Source organism: Pseudophryne corroboree, chromosome 2, assembly GCF_028390025.1.
Source record: "Pseudophryne corroboree isolate aPseCor3 chromosome 2, aPseCor3.hap2, whole genome shotgun sequence".
Lineage (NCBI taxonomy): Eukaryota > Metazoa > Chordata > Amphibia > Anura > Myobatrachidae > Pseudophryne > Pseudophryne corroboree.
In genome coordinates, this window is record NC_086445.1 from 535,238,966 (window position 1) to 535,256,913 (window position 17,948).

Below are 17,948 nucleotides of genomic sequence, written 5' to 3' on the forward strand. Positions count from 1 at the left end.
GATATATACATAGATGATGCAGCACACTGGGCTGAGCAGTGCACACAGATATGGTATGTGACTGAGTCACTGTGTATCGTTTTTTTCAGGCAGAGAACGGATTATATTAAATAAAACTGCACTGTCTGGTGGTCACTGTGGTCAGTCACTACTAAAGTCTGCACTCTCTACAGTACTCCTAAGCTCCAGTAAATCAAGTGTCTCTGTCTCAAATCAATCTCACTCTCTCTCTTCTAATCTAAATGGAGAGGACGCCAGCCACGTCCTCTCCCTATCAATCTCAATGCACGTGTGAAAATGGCGGCGACGCGCGGCTCCTTATATAGAATCCGAGTCTCGCGAGAATCCGACAGCGTCATGATGACGTTCGGGCGCGCTCGGGTTAACCGAGCAAGGCGGGAAGATCCGAGTCGCTCGGACCCGTGAAAAAAAACATGAAGTTCGGGCGGGTTCGGATTCCGAGGAACCGAACCCGCTCATCTCTAGAAACCATACTGAATTCCGGAATACATTGGGACAAACAGTTAAATATTGAGTGGGTTACAGTGCGGGAGACAGTGCGGGTTAGATACAGTGCAGGTTGGATATAGTGCAGGACACACTGTAGGTCGGATACAGTGCAGGTTACAGTAGCAGGTTGGATATAGTGTAGGTTACAGTGCCGATCGGATACAGTGCGGGTAGACATGCTAGTTGTAGTAGTATAGTACTGCACTTACTGTGACAGCAGACAGGATGATGCCCCCAGTGGTGTCTGTGAGGATAATGATGGACCGAGCGCTGCAGTGTACACAGCGCTCCTCTCAAGGCCTGCCATGCCTCCCTCTCTGCAGTGCAGCAGCAGCCTGAGGGGATGAGAATGCAGGGATCAATTGGGGCTCTCTCAGCCAATCAGCGGTCAACCCATTGATTTCAATGGGACTTGGCACCCAAATTCAAAACCCACAATATCTGATGCTGGGAAGATGAAGTTTTCGACTCTGTGGCAGGCTGGGAGATCCAAATCCCAGCCCGGATCCACACGGATCCCAGAAGTTCTGGTGGGAACCGAGCCTACTCATCTCTAATAATATTAGTTACAACTGTAGGTGTTTTTTAAAAGGTGGATTAAATACAGCAATGGTAAATAATTACCCAGCCCATATAAAGGGCCTAATTTAGACCAGATTGCAACAGCAAACTTTTTCTCTAATGGGCAAACCCATGTGCAGGGCAGGTGGGGTAGATATAACATGTGCAGAGAGAGTTAGATTTGGGGGGGGGGGTTTCAAATCTAAATTGCACTGCAAAAATAAAGTAGCCAATATTTACCCTGCACCAGCCACCACCGCCACCACAGATCGGATCTCTGGTCCAATCTGCAATACTGAGCTCCCAGGAGGGCAGATGAGCGTTGTCTATACCTGGCGGCTCCCCATGCCGGCACTGAAAGGCTGGTTGCTGGCGCAGTACGCAGGGAGTTTGTTGTGTACAGGGAAGGACAGCTGAGCGATGGCTCAGCTGTCCAATAATCGGAGGAGGAGCAGCAGCCTGCGGCTCAATCATTGGCTGGGCGTGCAGGCTGCAGGTTCAGAGAGCAAGTAGGACGGCGCATGAAGGCAGCCAGCACAAAGCCAGTTCTCCTATTTCTGTATACATTGGGGTAAATTTACTAAGCTCCCGATTTTGACCGAGATGCCGTTTTTTCATCAAAGTGTCATCTCGGTAATTTACTAAGCAATAATCACGGCAGTGATGAGGGCATTCGTAATTTTTTGCAAGTCCAAGAAAAAAATTACGAATGAATACACCATCGGTCAAAACGCGGCTGTTTAAGTATGAATCTCGGTAATTTACTAAGAAGTGCAAAGCAGAAAAAAAAAAACACTGCCGTGAAAAATTACAACTCGTAAAAAAGTGCTAAAAAAAAAACAGACCTGCTTTTTTTTTCCGTGATTGGATAGGCATGCAGGGATCCATGAGATCCGTGCATGTATATCAGTGGGAAGGGGTGGGAAAGTTGTTATTTTATTAAAAAAAATTGCGTGGGGTCCCCCCTCCTAAGCATAACCAGCCTCGGGCTCTTTGAGCCGATCCTGGTTGCAGAAATATGGGGAAAAAATTGACAGGGGTTCCCCCATATTTAAGCAACCAGCATCGGGCTCTGCGCCTGGTCCTGGTTCCAAAAATACGGGGGACAAAAAGAGTAGGGGTCCCCCGTATTTTTAAAACCAGCACCGGGCTCCACTAGCTGGACAGATAATGCCACAGCCGGGGGTCACTTTGATATAGTGCCCTGCGGCCGTGGCATCAAAAATCCAACTAGTCACCCCTGGCCGGGGTACCCTGGGGGAGTGGGGACCCCTTCAATCAAGGGGTCCCCCCCCCCAGCCACCCAAGGGCCAGGGGTGAAGCCCGAGGCTGTCCCCCCCCATCCAATGGGCTGCGGATGGGGAGGCTGATAGCCTTTTGTGATAATGAAAAGATATTGTTTTTAGTAGCAGTACTACAAGGCCCAGCAAGCCTCCCCCGCATGCTGGTACTTGGAGAACCACAAGTACCAGCATGCGACGGAAAAACGGGCCCGCTGGTACCTGTAGTACTACTACTAAAAAAATACCCAAAAAAAGACAAGACACACACACCGTGAAAGTAAAGATTTATTACATACATGCACACAAACATACATACATACTTACCTTATGTTCACACGCAGGTCGGTCCTCTTCTCCAGTAGAATCCAAGGGGTACCTGTTGAATAAATTCTACTCACCAGATCGTGGGTCCCAGGGTCCTCGGGGCATCCATTTGTAATCCACGTACTTGCATAAAATAAGAAAACGGAAAGCCGAGCCACGAACTGAAAGGGGCCCCATGTTTTCACATGGGACTCCTTTCCCCAAATGCCAGAAACACACTCTGACTGATGTCTAAGTGGGTTTCTTCAGCCAATCAGGGAGTGCTACGTTGTAGCACTCTCCTGATCGGCTGTGTGCTCCTGTACTGAGTGACAGGCGGCACACGGCAGTGTTACAATGTAGCGCCTATGCGCTCCATTGTAACCAATGGTGGGAACTTTCTGCTCAGCGGTGACGTCACTTTAGGTCAACCGCAGGGCAGAAAGTTCCCACCATTGGTTACAATGGAGCGCATAGGCGCTACATTGTAACACTGCCGTGTGCCGCCTGTCAGACAGTACAGGAGCACACAGCCGATCAGGAGGGTGCTACAACGTGGCACTCCCTGATTGGCTGAAGAAACCCACTTAGACATCAGTCAGAGTGGGTTTCTGGCATTCGGGGAAAGGAGTCCCATGTGAAAACATGGGGCCCCTTTCAGTTCGTGGCTCGGCTTTCCGTTTTCTTATTTTATGCAAGTACGTGGATTACAAATGGATGCCCCGAGGACCCTGGGACCCGGGATCTGGTGAGTAGAATTTATTCAACAGGTACCCCTTGGATTCTACTGGAGAAGAGGACAGACCCTCGTGTGAACATAAGGTAAGTATGTATGTATGTTTGTGTGCATGTATGTAATAAATCTTTACTTTCACGGTGTGTGTGTCTTGTCTTTTTTTGGGTATTTTTTTAGTAGTAGTACTACAGGTACCAGCGGGCCCGTTTTTCCGTCGCATGCTGGTACTTGTGGTTCTCCAAGTACCAGCATGCGGGGGAGGCTTGCTGGGCCTTGTAGTACTGCTACTAAAAACAATATCTTTTCATTATCACAAAAGGCTATCAGCCTCCCCATCCGCAGCCCATTGGATGGGGGGGGACAGCCTCGGGCTTCACCCCTGGCCCTTGGGTGGCTGGGGGGGGGGACCCCTTGATTGAAGGGGTCCCCACTCCCCCAGGGTACCCCGGCCAGGGGTGACTAGTTGGATTTTTGATGCCACGGCCGCAGGGCACTATATCAAAGTGACCCCCGGCTGTGGCATTATCTGTCCAGCTAGTGGAGCCCGGTGCTGGTTTTAAAAATACGGGGGACCCCTACTCTTTTTGTCCCCCGTATTTTTGGAACCAGGACCAGGCGCAGAGCCCGATGCTGGTTGCTTAAATATGGGGGAACCCCTGTCATTTTTTTACCCATATTTCTGCAACCAGGATCGGCTCAAAGAGCTCGAGGCTGGTTATGCTTAGGAGGGGGGACCCCACGCAATTTTTTTTAAGGATTTTACAGTGTTTAATTTAAAAAAATAAAAATAAATGAACCCCAGCACGGATCACACAGATCCGGCCGAGATTCATTGTAAAAAAGTCGGCAGTGTTTTGCTAATCACTGCCGTAAAAATAAAAAAATAAAAACACGAATGACATCGACATCGGAACAAAAGAAAAACCCGAATACGGCAGCTTAGTAAATCCGTCGTAACAAATTCAAAATGTTGCAGTTTTACACTTTCGATGTCATTCGTGATTGAACTTTGACCTGAAACGGGAAAATACGAATGTTAGTAAATTTACCCCATTGTCTGTGCAACAGAATAAAAAATGACATTGGCACACCCGTTCCCGCCCTGCGACCACCTCTGCCTGTCAATCAGGCAGAGGCGATCGCAGCCCTGAGATGCTGATAGCATCTCACTGGGTTCCCCGGGTCCGCACGCGCAGTGCGGCTGCAGCGATCCATTCTGAATTAGCCCCTTTGGGTTCATATATTCATATACATTAATTCCACAAGAATTGAGCTGCTATTATTAAGGAGAGATTTACAAGGATGCGATGAACCTCTCAGTGCCATTTTTTTTAAATAAATTTTAGATTATAGTATTCATTAAATTGTGAGTTTTTAATCCATTCCATTTATTGTGATTGATATATTTGTAATTACAATGAATTATCCCAAGCTGATTGGAGTGCTGTTCTAATACTGTATTGTTTGTATATATATATATATATATATGATTCTTTAGGGGGACTGACTATCCCCATTTCAACAGCTGCTTTTGGTTAAACCGCCCTGGTAGTGCCTGAATATATATATATATATACCTTGGTATATATCTGTTTGCTCACTTTCTTTAACAACGTGGTAGAGCTACTGTATAAAATAGATTGTCAGTTATTTTGGCAAAAGTGCCAGCTTTCTCTGTAAGGTTGTCTGTTCTCTCTGACAATAGATACATAGAATGCCTAGCACCAGTTTACAAGTTATTTAAGTCTATAGGGTCTATTTATTAACATTATTTTTACAAAAAAAACGTGAAAAATTGTGTTTTCACTAGAGATGAGCGGGTTCGGTTTCTCTGAAACCGAACCCGCACGAACTTCATGTTTTTTTTACGGGTCCGAGCAGACTCGGATCCTCCCGCCTTGCTCGGTTAACCCGAGCGCGCCCGAACGTCATCATGACGCTGTCGGATTCTCGCGAGACTCGGATTCTATATAAGGAGCCGCGCGTCGCCGCCATTTTCACACGTGCATTGAGATTGATAGGGAGAGGACGTGGCTGGCGTCCTCTCCATTAGAAATTAGATTAGAAGAGAGAGAGAGATTGTGCAGAGTCAGACAGAGTTTACCACAGTGACCAGTGCAGTTGTTGTTAGTTAACTTTTATTTATTTTAATATAATATATCCGTTCTCTGCTATATCCGTTCTCTGCCTGAAAAAAAACGATACACAGCAGCAGCCAGTCACACAGTGTGACTCAGTCTGTGTGCACTCAGCTCAGCCCAGTGTGCTGCACATCAATGTATAAAAGGCAAAGCTTATAATAATTGTGGGGGAGACTGGGGAGCACTGCAGGTTGTTATAGCAGGAGCCCCCAGGAGTACATAATATTATATTAATTTAAAATTAAACAGTGCACACTTTTGCTGCAGGAGTGCCACTGCCAGTGTGACTAGTGGTGACCAGTGCCTGACCACCAGTATAGTAGTATATTGTTGTATGTATTGTATACTATCTCTTTATCAACCAGTCTATATTAGCAGCAGACACAGTACAGTGCGGTAGTTCACGGCTGTGGCTACCTCTGTGTCGGCAGTCGGAACTCGGCAGGCAGTCCGTCCATCCATAATTGTATTACAATATATACCACCTAACCGTGGTATTTTTTTTTCTTTCTTTATACCGTCGTCATAGTGTCATACTAGTTGTTACGAGTATACTACTATCTCTTTATCAACCAGTGTACAGTGCGGTAGTTCACGGCTGTGGCTACCTCTGTGTCGGCAGTCGGCAGGCAGTCCGTCCATCCATAATTGTATTATTATTATAATATATACCACCTAACCGTGGTTTTTTTTTCATTCTTTATACCGTCATAGTGTCATACTAGTTGTTACGAGTATACTACTATCTCTTTATCAACCAGTGTACAGTGCGGTAGTTCACGGCTGTGGCTACCTCTGTGTCGGCAGTCGGCAGGCAGTCCGTCCATCCATAATTGTATTATTATTATAATATATACCACCTAACCGTGGTTTTTTTTTCATTCTTTATACCGTCGTCATAGTGTCATACTAGTTGTTACGAGTATACTACTATCTCTTTATCAACCAGTGTACAGTGCGGTAGTTCACGGCTGTGGCTACCTCTGTGTCGGCAGTCGGCAGGCAGTCCGTCCATCCATAATTGTATTATTATTATAATATATACCACCTAACCGTGGTTTTTTTTTCATTCTTTATACCGTCGTCATAGTGTCATACTAGTTGTTACGAGTATACTACTATCTCTTTATCAACCAGTGTACAGTGCGGTAGTTCACGGCTGTGGCTACCTCTGTGTCGGCAGTCGGCAGGCAGTCCGTCCATCCATAATTGTATTATTATTATAATATATACCACCTAACTGTGGTATTTTTTTTTCTTTCTTTATACCGTCGTCATAGTGTCATACTAGTTGTTACGAGTATACTACTATCTCTTTATCAACCAGTGTACAGTGCGGTAGTTCACGGCTGTGGCTACCTCTGTGTCGGCAGTCGGCAGGCAGTCCGTCCATCCATAATTGTATTATTATTATAATATATACCACCTAACCGTGGTTTTTTTTTCATTCTTTATACCGTCATAGTGTCATACTAGTTGTTACGAGTATACTACTATCTCTTTATCAACCAGTGTACAGTGCGGTAGTTCACGGCTGTGGCTACCTCTGTGTCGGCAGTCGGCAGGCAGTCCGTCCATCCATAATTGTATTATTATTATAATATATACCACCTAACCGTGGTTTTTTTTTCATTCTTTATACCGTCGTCATAGTGTCATACTAGTTGTTACGAGTATACTACTATCTCTTTATCAACCAGTGTACAGTGCGGTAGTTCACGGCTGTGGCTACCTCTGTGTCGGCAGTCGGCAGGCAGTCCGTCCATCCATAATTGTATTATTATAATATATACCACCTAACTGTGGTATTTTTTTTTCTTTCTTTATACCGTCGTCATAGTGTCATACTAGTTGTTACGAGTATACTACTATCTCTTTATCAACCAGTGTACAGTGCGGTAGTTCACGGCTGTGGCTACCTCTGTGTCGGCAGTCGGCAGGCAGTCCGTCCATCCATAATTGTATTATTATTATAATATATACCACCTAACCGTGGTTTTTTTTTCATTCTTTATACCGTCATAGTGTCATACTAGTTGTTACGAGTATACTACTATCTCTTTATCAACCAGTGTACAGTGCGGTAGTTCACGGCTGTGGCTACCTCTGTGTCGGCAGTCGGCAGGCAGTCCGTCCATCCATAATTGTATTATTATTATAATATATACCACCTAACTGTGGTATTTTTTTTTCTTTCTTTATACCGTCGTCATAGTGTCATACTAGTTGTTACGAGTATACTACTATCTCTTTATCAACCAGTGTACAGTGCGGTAGTTCACGGCTGTGGCTACCTCTGTGTCGGCACTCGGCAGGCAGTCCGTCCATCCATAATTGTATTATTATTATAATATATACCACCTAACCGTGGTTTTTTTTTCATTCTTTATACCGTCGTCATAGTGTCATACTAGTTGTTACGAGTATACTACTATCTCTTTATCAACCAGTGTACAGTGCGGTAGTTCACGGCTGTGGCTACCTCTGTGTCGGCAGTCGGCAGGCAGTCCGTCCATCCATAATTGTATTATTATTATAATATATACCACCTAACCGTGGTTTTTTTATACCACCTAACCGTGGCAGTCCGTCCATAATTGTATACTAGTATCCAATCCATCCATCTCCATTGTTTACCTGAGGTGCCTTTTAGTTCTGCCTATAAAATATGGAGAACAAAAAAGTTGAGGTTCCAAAATTAGGGAAAGATCAAGATCCACTTCCACCTCGTGCTGAAGCTGCTGCCACTAGTCATGGCCGAGACGATGAAATGCCAGCAACGTCGTCTGCCAAGGCCGATGCCCAATGTCATAGTACAGAGCATGTCAAATCCAAAACACCAAATATCAGAAAAAAAAGGACTCCAAAACCTAAAATAAAATTGTCGGAGGAGAAGCGTAAACTTGCCAATATGCCATTTACCACACGGAGTGGCAAGGAACGGCTGAGGCCCTGGCCTATGTTCATGGCTAGTGGTTCAGCTTCACATGAGGATGGAAGCACTCAGCCTCTCGCTAGAAAACTGAAAAGACTCAAGCTGGCAAAAGCACCGCAAAGAACTGTGCGTTCTTTATAATCCCAAATCCACAAGGAGAGTCCAATTGTGTCGTTTGCGATGCCTGACCTTCCCAACACTGGACGTGAAGAGCATGCGCCTTCCACTATTTGCATGCCCCCTGCAAGTGCTGGAAGGAGCACCCGCAGTCCAGTTCCTGATAGTCAGATTGAAGATGTCAGTGTTGAAGTACACCAGGATGAGGAGGATATGGGTGTTGCTGGCGCTGGGGAGGAAATTGACCAGGAGGATTCTGATGGTGAGGTGGTTTGTTTAAGTCAGGCACCCGGGGAGACACCTGTTGTCCGTGGGAGGAATATGGCCGTTGACATGCCAGGTGAAAATACCAAAAAAATCAGCTCTTCGGTGTGGAGGTATTTCACCAGAAATGCGGACAACAGGTGTCAAGCCGTGTGTTCCCTTTGTCAAGCTGTAATAAGTAGGGGTAAGGACGTTAACCACCTCGGAACATCCTCCCTTATACGTCACCTGCAGCGCATTCATAATAAGTCAGTGACAAGTTCAAAAACTTTGGGTGACAGCGGAAGCAGTCCACTGACCAGTAAATCCCTTCCTCTTGTAACCAAGCTCACGCAAACCACCCCACCAACTCCCTCAGTGTCAATTTCCTCCTTCCCCAGGAATGCCAATAGTCCTGCAGGCCATGTCACTGGCAAGTCTGACGAGTCCTCTCCTGCCTGTGATTCCTCCGATGCATCCTTGCGTGTAACGCCTACTGCTGCTGGCGCTGCTGTTGTTGCCGCTGGGAGTCGATGGTCATCCCAGAGGGGAAGTCGTAAGCCCACTTGTACTACTTCCAGTAAGCAATTGACTGTTCAACAGTCCTTTGCGAGGAAGATGAAATATCACAGCAGTCATCCTACTGCAAAGCGGATAACTGAGTCCTTGACAACTATGTTGGTGTTAGACGTGCGTCCGGTATCCGCCGTTAGTTCACAGGGAACTAGACAATTTATTGAGGCAGTGTGCCCCCGTTACCAAATACCATCTAGGTTCCACTTCTCTAGGCAGGCGATACCGAGAATGTACACGGACGTCAGAAAAAGACTCACCAGTGTCCTAAAAAATGCAGTTGTACCCAATGTCCACTTAACCACGGACATGTGGACAAGTGGAGCAGGGCAGGGTCAGGACTATATGACTGTGACAGCCCACTGGGTAGATGTATGGACTCCCGCCGCAAGAACAGCAGCGGCGGCACCAGTAGCAGCATCTCGCAAACGCCAACTCTTTCCTAGGCAGGCTACGCTTTGTATCACCGCTTTCCAGAATACGCACACAGCTGAAAACCTCTTACGGCAACTGAGGAAGATCATCGCGGAATGGCTTACCCCAATTGGACTCTCCTGTGGATTTGTGGCATCGGACAACGCCAGCAATATTGTGTGTGCATTAAATATGGGCAAATTCCAGCACGTCCCATGTTTTGCACATACCTTGAATTTGGTGGTGCAGAATTTTTTAAAAAACGACAGGGGCGTGCAAGAGATGCTGTCGGTGGCCAGAAAAATTGCGGGACACTTTCGGCGTACAGGCACCACGTACAGAAGACTGGAGCACCACCAAAAACTACTGAACCTGCCCTGCCATCATCTGAAGCAAGAAGTGGTAACGAGGTGGAATTCAACCCTCTATATGCTTCAGAGGTTGGAGGAGCAGCAAAAGGCCATTCAAGCCTATACAATTGAGCACGATATAGGAGATGGAATGCACCTGTCTCAAGTGCAGTGGAGAATGATTTCAACGTTGTGCAAGGTTCTGATGCCCTTTGAACTTGCCACACGTGAAGTCAGTTCAGACACTGCCAGCCTGAGTCAGGTCATTCCCCTCATCAGGCTTTTGCAGAAGAAGCTGGAGGCATTGAAGAAGGAGCTAACACGGAGCGATTCCGCTAGGCATGTGGGACTTGTGGATGCAGCCCTTAATTCGCTTAACAAGGATTCACGGGTGGTCAATCTGTTGAAATCAGAGCACTACATTTTGGCCACCGTGCTCGATCCTAGATTTAAAGCCTACCTTGGATCTCTCTTTCCGGCAGACACAGGTCTGCTGGGGTTGAAAGACCTGCTGGTGACAAAATTGTCAAGTCAAGCGGAACGCGACCTGTCAACATCTCCTCCTTCACATTCTCCCGCAACTGGGGGTGCGAGGAAAAGGCTCAGAATTCCGAGCCCACCCGCTGGCGGTGATGCAGGGCAGTCTGGAGCGACTGCTGATGCTGACATCTGGTCCGGACTGAAGGACCTGACAACGATTACGGACATGTCGTCTACTGTCACTGCATATGATTCTCTCAACATTGATAGAATGGTGGAGGATTATATGAGTGACCGCATCCAAGTAGGCACGTCACACAGTCCGTACTTATACTGGCAGGAAAAAGAGGCAATTTGGAGGCCCTTGCACAAACTGGCTTTATTCTACCTAAGTTGCCCTCCCACAAGTGTGTACTCCGAAAGAGTGTTTAGTGCCGCCGCTCACCTTGTCAGCAATCGGCGTACGAGGTTACATCCAGAAAATGTGGAGAAGATGATGTTCATTAAAATGAATTATAATCAATTCCTCCGCGGAGACATTGACCAGCAGCAATTGCCTCCACAAAGTACACAGGGAGCTGAGATGGTGGATTCCAGTGGGGACGAATTGATAATCTGTGAGGAGGGGGATGTACACGGTGATATATCGGAGGGTGAAGATGAGGTGGACATCTTGCCTCTGTAGAGCCAGTTTGTGCAAGGAGAGATTAATTGCTTCTTTTTTGGGGGGGGTCCAAACCAACCCGTCATATCAGTCACAGTCGTGTGGCAGACCCTGTCACTGAAATGATGGGTTGGTTAAAGTGTGCATGTCCTGTTTTGTTTATACAACATAAGGGTGGGTGGGAGGGCCCAAGGATAATTCCATCTTGCACCTCTTTTTTCTTTTCTTTTTCTTTGCATCATGTGCTGATTGGGGAGGGTTTTTTGGAAGGGACATCCTGCGTGACACTGCAGTGCCACTCCTAGATGGGCCCGGTGTTTGTGTCGGCCACTAGGGTCGCTTATCTTTCTCACACAGTCAGCTACCTCATTGCGCCTCTTTTTTTCTTTGCGTCATGTGCTGTTTGGGGAGGGTTTTTTGGAAGGGACATCCTGCGTGACACTGCAGTGCCACTCCTAGATGGGCCCGGTGTTTGTGTCGGCCACTAGGGTCGCTTATCTTACTCACACAGCGACCTCGGTGCAAATTTTAGGACTAAAAATAATATTGTGAGGTGTGATGTGTTCAGAATAGGCTGAAAATGAGTGTAAATTATGTTTTTTGAGGTTAATAATACTTTGGGATCAAAATTACCCCCAAATTCTATGATTTAAGCTGTTTTTTAGGGTTTTTTGAAAAAAACACCCGAATCCAAAACACACCCGAATCCGACAAAAAAAATTCGGTGAGGTTTTGCCAAAACGCGGTCGAACCCAAAACACGGCCGCGGAACCGAACCCAAAACCAAAACACAAAACCCGAAAAATTTCAGGCGCTCATCTCTAGTTTTCACACCCTGTACACATTATTGTATCACTTAAATCTACAGTAATAAAGGGTTTTGGAACGGTTTTCGTGAAAAACTGCTCCAAACCCTTAATTCACTTTCTTTTATTAACCCAGATCGCATTCCCCATACTTAAAATGGAAAATGTGATCTGGGCAAATTTAGTTTAAAAAAAATGTGAAAAAACACTGCAAAGCCCTGTGATAATTATGCCAACTTCAGCTGGTCTCGCTGTGATATGCAGTCTTTTGCACAGCTTTCTCTACTCCTAGGCAGAGAAAGCTGTGCCGGGACTCGGCTCTGGTGTTCAGCTATGTGTGTCCGACGGACACACAAGATGATCCCAGTTTAAAAAAAACCCAAAACATATACATATATATATATATATATATATATATATATACAAATATATACTTACATCCTGTTGTAATCGGTGCTCTCCTCCAGCTCTGTTTATGTTATCTCCGGCTCCTGCACTGTGATCCCAGTCATCTGACGCTGTAAACCGACATTTGCAGCAGTTTGCAGTGTCAGATGACTGGGACACAGTGCATGATCTGTAGATCACATGACCGAGGCCGGAGGAGAGCACCAAAGCACCGATCACAGGAAAGTATGTGGGAAAGAGGGGGCAGCGGCGCAGGATGGGGGTATGTAGTCGCCATGGAGGGATCAACCCGGCGGTGACAGTAGTGGCAATGCTGGTGGCAGTGGCGCATGTGCAGCACGAAAAATACCCCGATAATGCTGCAGAGAGGCATCACAGGAGCAGAGCCTGCTTGCAGTATAATGTATACTATTTGTGGATTCCTAAAATAATGTATGAATGCACTTACCTTAAGGAATTGTGATAATTGTAATCATAATTAACCAAATGTACCTGTTTTTTTTCTATTCCTTGATCTCCTCTTTATACTGTATACTGTGCATCTCAGAAATAAAACCGCTATCAGCAATAGAGCACACTAGTAAAACAAAAAAGAGCAAGTAACTGTGTACCTGGACAAAGCATATTGCAGTGTAAGCAGAGCCGGCCCTAACCAATATGATGCCCTAGGCAAGATTTTGGCTGGTGCCCCCTAGCACTGCCGCTAGTTCTGCAGGAGATGCCTGGCATGAGTCAGCTGGCAGCTCTGCTAACGTCGGGTGCCTTTTGTTTATGAAAATGCATCATATTATTTGCATTACTATGTGGCTAGGATGCACAAAATGATATGTTGCATGCCTATATTCTGTGTGCGACTGTGGCTGTATCTGCATATGAAATGCTACATTACAGTGATTTCCAGGAATACACTGCAACGTAGCATTTCGTATGCAGATACAGCCGCAGTCACACACAAAATATAGGCATGCCGCATATCATTTTAATCAGCAGAAGCTGCTGGTGCCCCTAAACATACCAAATGCCCTAGGCATTTGCCTAGTTTGCCTATGCCTAAGGCTGGCTCTGAGTGTAAGGGTGCAAATATGGGATGCAGTCAATATACCGGATGTCGGCAGTCAATATACCGGTGATCAGGAGACTGACTCCAGAATCCCGAAAGCCGGTGAAATGCCGACCCATGGAATACCGACACACACTTGGAATTCCCAGTTGGTTGGTGGGTCCACTCCACCAACCAAGTGGGAAAAGAACCTGTGGTGAGTAATGCGAGCACACGAGGGGACTCGCTGCACCGCTGCCAATGTCGTGATAGCCAAGGGTGTAGCTACCATAGGTGCAGGCAGCAGGGCCCAGAGCTGAGACGGGCCCACCTTCCCTGTCACAGTTACATGTGTTATATACATTTTTTGCCACTGGATGGTACGTAGGGGTCCTTTCAAACTTTTTCTTTGGGGCCTGCAATATATCTAAATATGCCCCAGGAAATGCCCATTGTAGTGTGGTATAAAATGAACTGGAGGGCATTTTAATGTTATATAATATGAACCAGGGCACTGTAATGAAGAACAATATGAACGGGGAGCACTATATATCATAATGTGAATTGGGGGTACAGTGCGGCTTAATGTGTACTGGCAGCTCTGAAATGTGACATAGGGTGAACTGAAGCACTACTACGATTCATAAAAGAAACTAGGGTACTACTATGGGGCATAACATTAAGTAAGGCTCTAATATGGTTCAGAAAATGAACTAGGGCACTATTATAGGGCATAAAATGAACAACTGTTGCAGAGAGGTGTCTCTCTAGAAGCATTGGGACAGGGGCCCCTTCAAAATGTTGATATGGGGCCCACAAAGTCCTGACTACGCCCCTGGTGACAGCTGGCATCCCGTCTGCCGGGATATCATATGTATCCCGCTAATATACTTATTATTTTAACATGTAGGGTAAATACTGGCTTTATTTGCATGTAGTCTACAAATACTAGACTGCTTTATTTTTACACTGTAATTTATATTTCAGTTTGGACATGCCCTTCTCAAATCTAACTCTCTCTGTACATGTTACATCTGCCCCACCTGCAGTGCAACATGGTTTTGCTAAGGTGCAGTAACTTGTTCTTTTTGCTTTATTCGCAACACAGAATTATGCCCTACTGCAAACTAAATTGTTTCCTAAACAATTTTATTGAGTGACAGTATAGATCAATGATTGAATAAGATTGTAACAGAGCTATATTGTTAGAAAACAAGATTTACAAATACATGAAATATCCAGAACTACAGTACACTGTAATTTTAAATAACAGAAGGGAAATAAGGAAAAGGAGAGAGCTACTCGACTCTGACCATTATAGCATGTTATGCATTCTAATTTGTAAATATACCAAACTCTGTTTATTGCAGATGTAAGAAAGATGTTCCACTTCACTGTAAGAGATCGTAGACATTACATTATTGAGGTACGTTTGAGCTCCTGGAACAGATGTCGCCAAAAGAAAGAATGAAAATGAGAAGCTAATTCCAAGGAGAGCAGTTAAAGAGCCTCTGACCTCTCCCCAGAACTTTAGTAATATGGGGCAGCTCTAATAAATGATAACAAAAGAACCAATCTGGAAATATTGGTGCCAAAATAGACCCCTTAATGATGGAAGAAGACTTGGATCCAGGAAGGGATGAGATATCATTTATAGTAGTTTATAGCAGTGTTCTTCAACGTTGTTTGGTACATATTGAAGACTTTGACAATTTGTGATTAATTGTAGACCAATCTTTAAAGGTGAGAGTAATTCCTAACTCATGATCCCATTTTGTCTTAAACAATACTTTACTAGTCTTAGTGGGGCAATCACTCTTTGCATAGAAGAAATTATCCAGTTAAATGTCAAGTAAAATATACAGAAGGATTCCACTGTAGAATGAGAACATCTTTGATCTCATGAGTGTTCAGCTACAGAAAGTTTTTACTAAAGAGGGGCAGTTTGGATTGTAGGTAAGAGAATTCAGCGAAAAAGGCCTGAATAATAATAACTCATTGAGGAACTTGACCACACCTTTTACTGAGCCTAAAAGGGTAGTTTACGTCATTCCTGGAAGACGTTTTGGTTTGTTCCACGTGCCACATAATGGTACTAGCATGGAAACTAAATTGCAGGATGATGAGCCTGATCCCAAATACTGCAAAAGAAGAATATCATTGGAATGTTTCTCATAAACTATGGTATCAGGGATTTTGGAAGCCATAAGCAAGTACTGTAGCATTCATAATCAAAGGCATTATGTCTGCTCCATTACTGGCCCATATTTTGGTCCCCATGGGAATGTCTGTTTAACTCATTGTGAAATGAGAGCTACCGTGTAGTAAAACAGGAACTCCAGTCCCCCATCTGCAACATGCAAATGTTGTGTCTTAATCTTCATCTGTGGATGATTACTGACCAAGCTGTAGTTGCCATCTATAACTTTGCCTTCTACTCAAGCACTGGTGCCCACAGTCCTTACCCTTAAAGTGAGTTTTGATCACTTTGGTAGCGAACCATGCCTACCTACTCTGTGCTAGCACTCTCACACTTCTACTTTTGTAGCCCATGTCACAAAACGGGTTCACTACGATATGCCGGCGGTCGGGCTCCCGGCGACCAGCATACCGGCGCCGGGAGCCCGATCGCCGGCTTACCGACAGTGTGGCGAGCACAAATGAGCCCCTTGCGGGCTCGCTGCGCTCGCCACGCTACGCGCACCACACTATTTTATTCTCCCTCCAGGGGGGTCGTGGACCCCCACGAGGGAAAATAAGTGTCGGTATGCCGGCTGTCGGGCTCCCGGCGCCGGTATGCTGGTCGCCGGGAGCCCGACCGCCGGCATACTGAAGACCACCCCACAAAACTCTCCACCTTTGTTGGGCGTTGACAGTACTTTCTCTGTCTTTGCTCCTTAAGTAGTTTCCAGCACCAGAATAAGCATTGGTGGCTCCTAATTTACTAGCTCTCAACTCCCAGGACCAAGAGACAATAATCCGCTCAGCTAGAAAAAGTTGAGTCAAGCCAGAATGCAGACCTCATGGCAGTGTACAAGTGAGCTAAGATAATTAGGTCCACTCATCATGTGCACTATTCAACGACCTTAACATCTAGATATCTTCCTGAACACAGCTCAAATGGATTATCAACAAAATACCCATATACAGTAGTGAGGAGCAGATGTAATGGAGACATTTTAATTACTAACATACAGTACACAAGGAAAAATGAAGGTGGGGCACATTAATGGCAACACCCTTAACTTCTACAATGAAAACACTGATGAACTGACCAGGGTACATATGGTATACAATAAATGGAAAGGACTAAACTATAACAGGTTGGCACTAGACTTTATTGATCCTCTACCAAAAGTGTGCAGCTTCTTGTGTTCTCTACAATACTGTGACCCAAATCTAACTCTCTCTGCACATGTTATATCTGTCCCCCCACTCCCTGCAGTGCACATGGATTTTCCCAACTGCTAACAAAACTGCTGCTGCAATCAACTCTGAATTAGGCCCCAAGGGGATAGGTTAGGTTTAGGCTGCAGGAGGGGTGGGTTAGGGGGTTGAGGAGAGGGGAGAACACCCCTCACTCACCCCTCACACTCTGTGTTTTCAGCATCGGGATCCCAGCATCTGTATTATGACCGCCAGAATCCTATCTGGGAGCATATCATACTGATTGCGCATATTTAGCCTCTTTCTGTTACAGCAGCAGAGTCCTGGACTGTGTATGCAGTAGCATCACCTGTGCCCGCGCATTGCATCTGATCCCTATCCCTGAGCTATTGCACTTCCTGGGGGGAGGGCAGCAGCAGTGAGTAGGTGACACGCTGCTGTACTCGCCAGCTGCTTCATTCACATGTCATATCCATACTTGCCTACTCTCCCGGAAAGTCCCGCCGCATAACATGGTCACAGCAGCATCCTGCGGTTCATGTTAAAATTTGTCATTGTAGCCCCCCCCCCCCCCCCCCCGCTTTCCAATGCCGGTAATGTGGACATTGTAAAGCAGGGGGCGGGGCTACGATGATGCAATCCTTTCCACAAGCTCCTTTGGAGAACCTCATTGTTTCCCCTGTGGGGGTAGTCCCCATGAAAACTCCAGGCAAATTTCAGCTCATACAGTATCTAGCTTATCCATCGGGTTCCTCTCTTAACGTTGCTATACCTCCTGAGCATTGGTCGGTGGTATATGAGTCGTTTGATGCGGCTCTGTGTTTGGTGTGGGTGCATGGCACTGGGGCTCTCATGGCTAAGATAGATGTTGAGACCGCTTTACGATTGCTTTCCTTGCATCCGGACTAGTTCCTAGGTTTTCGTGTGGGTAGGGAATATTATGTTGATAAATGCTTGCAGATGGGATGCTTTGTCTCATGCGTGTTGTTTGGCAGAAA

The 17,948-nt window shown here is 45.7% G+C and overlaps 1 long non-coding RNA gene across 1 annotated transcript in view; it reads right to left on the reverse strand.

Moving 5' to 3' along the window:
• Positions 1-12,636, reverse strand: part of LOC135050939 (uncharacterized) — a 119,262-nt gene extending 106,626 nt beyond the window's left edge. Inside the window, exon 1 of the long non-coding RNA XR_010241935.1 lies at positions 12,555-12,636. This is a non-coding gene — a long non-coding RNA (uncharacterized LOC135050939). The remainder of the gene's footprint in view (positions 1-12,554) is intronic.
• Between the last annotated feature and the right edge of the window lie 5,312 nt (positions 12,637-17,948).